Raw genomic sequence first — 5,276 nt, 5'->3', positions numbered from 1 at the left:
ACATTATTGTGCAGCACATAAGATCAACAGAACACAGTGTGCTTTGAGGTAGGAGCCAAAAAGGGTGTAGTTTGTGGGTGTGATCACCCGTGTGTACACCTGTGAGCATGGGCGCGCTTGTTTTTTGTTTTTTAAAAGGTTCCTTCATGTAATAATCTGCTAGAGGGTGTGGGGGGGCCACAGCCCCGTCCTCCAGGGCATGAAGCAGGTATGGAGGAGATCAAAACTCCAGACATCCAGAGGCCCCCAGAACACAAGAGACCAAGGAAGACCAACAGAGGGGCAGCCGCGCCACTGTCCCGGAAAGAGCTGAGGAGAGTCCCAGATGAGGGCTCACTCAGCAGCCGCGGAGCAGAAGCCAGGGGGAGTTGCAGTGACGCGCCCGTGAGCTCCGCCGGCAGCCAGCTGCGCCTGAGTGACCGAGCCCCAGGCCGAGAGGCCGGGGGCACCCCACCTCCGAAGTGGCCCGAGCGAGCCCCAGGCTCCAGGCCCCGATAAGCGGCCGCCAAGGAGTGAGCCGGTGTGTACCTGGACGCCCATCCCCGGACACAAAGAACCACCAACGCACCGATGTCTGAGGGGGTCCGCCACTGGCAGGGGAAGTGGTGGTAGGGGGAGATAGGCCTCCAAACCTTGGAGGGCCTGAGATGTCCCCAGAGAGGTGGCGCCTGACACCCAACCTGACATATAGACACAGACATACAGGCACACACAGATACAAACATCCATTCCCACCCTCATGCTCTCATATGCACTCACTCCACACTCAACCAACGTGGAGACAGACATAAAGAGACGCTGTACACACGATCACACTCCCCAAGCGTACTCTACAAACCGGGTCTAGGTGCCCCCGCCCCTGGAGGGGGGAACTGCACCCAGACCCAGGTGGTGTTTCCCTTTTCCCTGTGGTGGGGGGAGGCAGACCGCCCCGACTCCGCAGCAGCAGGAAGGCTCCACACTCCAGACCGCAGTCGGACGGCCAACTCCTCCTCCTAGTCCTAGCCCCCCTGCTCCAGCAGGTCGCAGAGAACGGGGGTGAGAGAAGACTCCGAACCTCCCTCCACCCGCTCATTGTAATGTTGATGCATGTGTGTTCTAAGGTGCATTTAAAACCCAGGAGGGCATGGAGCTACCTGCCAGAGAGCAGCAGGTAAGCGCATGGTCCCTCCTGCTAGCCCTCAATGTCTACGTGTATTTAAAATTGAGAGGTGGGCAACGATGCCAGGGGTGGGGTGTACACCCTGATGGTACTTTGGACTCCGTGTATCGTGCCCACCCCCAAGATCCTATATGTATGTGTAATGAGAGTGTGAGTAATGTGAATGTCTAAGTTGTGGGATAAAATTGAGGCAGAGGCAGCCAGAAGGGGACAGAGGGGGGGGGGTAGCCTCCTCTGCACCCTGGTGACATACCCCTACTCCAAGGCCCTGCATGTGTGGGTGGTTGTGGTGGAGCGGGAAGAGGGAGGCAGCTGGAGATGGGGAGGGAAGGAAGGGAGGGGCAAGTGACCCCTCCCTGGGGCCAGCTCCCCCGCTGACCCCAGTAGGCACCCCCATACTCCGCGACCCGCCAGGGAAAGGGGGCCCAGGCCCATCCAGACCAGGCCCAGTGCAGCAGCGCCGCCCGGCCCCACAGAGCCCGGGACAGTCCACCCAACCCCACCACAGAGAAAACTGCACCCACCCCACCATCCACTCATCTTCCAGACTACATAAGACAATAAACACCCAGGCTGAGATCTTCCTCCACCTCTCCTGTATCTCCCCCTCCTGCAGAGGGAGCTCCTGAGGAGAGGAAAGCTCCTGCAAGATGTGACAATCTCCCCCACCATTTGAAGAGCCCCCCAGGTGGCTCGACGCACCGGCGGCACCCTGCTCCAGGGCTGGGCCCCCATGCATGCATGACACTTCTTTTGTAATTTATCATACCGTAGCCTTTTTTTGACAGCCATTCTTCCACTGACAACATTTGGCTTCAGGGAACAGTAGATGGATGTGTTGAAGGACCATATGCATCTGTCAGGTCCTGTGTCAGTTCTTTGCTGTATATCTTCCTATTTCTGAAGGACATGCCTTTCAGATACCTTTCTGCTTCTTTTGTGTTCCACTTCTCCCGTTTCCTCAAAACACTGGTCCACGCCTTAAGTTAGGTGGGGTTTTTTTATGCTTGAATGATTCATGGCTTAACAAACAAACTACAAGAAAAAAAAAACATTCCTCTGACAATGGTCAGGTACAAGGACTGGATTGAAAATGAGTGAAAAAGTAACCAATGTCCAAAGAAAAACTTAGAAAGACCATCAGAAAGTCTTGAACAAGAGCACTTTTTAAAAAGTAATTCTGGCTCATTGGAAACAAAACTGAAGCAATTGAGAAGTGGTTCAAGACTTTTGCACAGCACTTTGCAATTACTTATATTTTTCGTTTTACCTACTTACATTTTATTCATGTTTTACTCACACAAGTGCATAAATGAGTCACTCAGTGTGAGCCGAATTGTCAGTCTAAGGTGGTGACTAAGAGGATCCAAGAAATCAAATCTGAGGACCGCGCACTTTTTGGAAGAAGGGATGCCAAACTTTCGCAGAATAACTGAATTTGTCCTACCGACAGATGAGCTGCCTCCGAGCGTCCGGAAAGGAAACTCGCCGATATACAGCAATACTGACACTTGTAGAATAAAATACGCTGTAAGCTGACGATATCGGCCATGCCTGTAATGAAAGTTACGTCCTACCTGCAAGTTTGCAAACCAGCAGCTCCGCCCACTCCAAGCCAATTAACAGGACCCAGCCAAGTCTCAGTGCTACCTCCTCTTCCTCTCATTTTTCCTTCTTCATCTTGCAGCAGATTAAACTCTACACACCCCTGTCCCCTGGACTATGTTTGTTGACATTATTCCAGTAATAAATTCCAAGGTGACTGCGCGAACTGAGATTTTTATTGTGTTGTCCAAAGTATTACTCACTTTTAGCAGATGTGTCTATTTTTTAGTCTTTGTGAGTCGGCCTCGAAGGATGCACCTCCTGGTGTGGGACTACATGCATATGAAATATTTCCATTCATTTACTCTACCAGCTGATTTTGCAGGATTTGCTCAAGTGTCCTACCCCGTATATCACCAACAACAGGGACACAATGGCATCTAGTGGCGGAATAATTCAGTGCAGAAGACCCACGTCACATTAAAAAAAATTATATTTTAAATAAGTGTTCAGAATATACAAAAATACAAAGAACACTACAAATGTTGTATATTTTTGACACACTGTATTTTTTCTGTTCTGTGGAGAAAATATGAAAGATCGGGATAAAAATTAAAACACACATGTGCCTAAAACTTCTCACTACTCAAAAAATACAAAATAATTATACACAATTTTTAACATACTGTTCATTCCATAGATTATAATGTCTACATTGAATATTGTATTGTCCAAAGCAACAGACACTGCACAAGAGAGGTAAAGAAGAGAGTGGAAGCAATGGGTGGAGATGAGTGTCAGGGTTGATTTGTGACAGAAGGATAGCAGCAAGAGTGAAAGGGAAGGTTTTAGAAGATGGTGAGACCTGCTATGATGTATGCTGTGTGGTTTGGAAGCAGTGAGACTGACAGAAAGACGGAAGGCTGAGCTGAAGTTTAGATTTCCACTGGGACTGATCAGGATGTGGAAGACTAGAAATAAGTTGGTGGATTGTGGAAAGTAAAAATCACAATGATTTAGTGGTCATTAAAATGTGTTCAGAATTTGCAAATTGATGGTGATTCATCTCATAAACCTGGACACATTGCTCTCTATAAAAACTGTCTTTATAATTAAAAACTAATGGTTTCGGCAATACTGGCCCTCTATTTACTTGGTATCAGATTGTTAACATAATTTGCAGTAGCACTACTATGTAGCTACTTAGCAGCTATTCTATTAAAAATTATTAATTATATTTGGTTATTGATCCCAGTTTAGCTGTGACTTACAGCATTTGTCGTCAATGTGTGATTGTTTAAAATCAAAAACTTCATTTTCCTACGCAACATAAGAACAATTCGGAGCCCAAACTTTTCAGTGATAATTAATCATCAAGATGCATTTTATACTTTTTTGGTCATCTTTTTACAAAGATAGGTGTCAGGACAGATAGATGGAAACAGTTTTAAGTGATAAAGGTTATCAGCTGGGCTTGACATCACAATTGTTTGGAAGTCTTAGATATCCGTCCATATCCACTTGTATGGACTAAAAATCAGTTCATAGCTGTTTTAGTCAAGATAAAAAGGACACGTCCTTGATGTTTGAGTCAGTTCTGCGAACAGCTCAGACAGTGACTGCAGACTGGGTGTGTTTGGGACTATCTCTGCAGTACATACAAAACTTTGAAACGAATGTACTGATGCATACTTCCAGAGTGGGGAGCTCTACCACTGATCTAGGAGGTTTCAAACTGCAGAAGACGAGCAGGCCATTTAGATAAAACAGGACAAAAGCCTATGTGTAAGTGCCATTTGGATTCCCATCGGACCAACCTACAGGAGCAGGCTTACACTGGCATAAATCATCGCTAATGCATCTCATCGCACGGTGCATGCCCCATACATTTCTTCCATCTGATCCTCGGCCACTGACAGCCATATTGTACATCTCTACAGTTAGCTGTGTCAGGTTTGCGAGGAAAACTGCAGACATGGGCGGATATTTGTGTTTTTTCTTCAAAATAAAGTTCGAGCTGAAGGGCTGAAAGCGGTCCGCAGGCTACCTAATTCTCTTACATATTTAAATTTTCTGGAAACACTTGTATGGATACATTAGGGAAAATGACTGTGGGGGGTTGATTTAGTCCCGCTATTAACTATTAATTACTGCTTCTGTGTTTAGTCATGTTTTCCTCATTAATTTTGTTGTGGTTTTCCCCTTGTTTTTGTCAGCTAACTTTAGCTATATGACAGGAAACTACAGAAACAAAAAAGGGAAAGCACATTATGTCTAGAAAAAAAAATGTACAGACTCATGCTTTAAAAAAAAAACCTAATCGAACAATAGAGTAAAAATAATAAAGAAAACAATCAAACTTAAGTTTAAAACAAGTATTAAATATTCAGGATCATTGCAATGTGAAAAATGTTGGCTGTTTTATATGCAAAGGTACAGAAGATATCAAATCTAAGAGTATGTTCATGAACTGTAAACAGATGTAAACCGCCTTATGATAATATTGCCCAGTTAACTATGTAGTTTTATTTTTATAGTTAAGACCGGAAGTTGTGTTACTTTATTCTGG

Source organism: Astatotilapia calliptera, chromosome 23, assembly GCF_900246225.1.
Source record: "Astatotilapia calliptera chromosome 23, fAstCal1.2, whole genome shotgun sequence".
Taxonomy (NCBI): Eukaryota; Metazoa; Chordata; class Actinopteri; order Cichliformes; family Cichlidae; genus Astatotilapia; species Astatotilapia calliptera.
Note: the sequence above shows the minus strand (reverse complement) of the source record.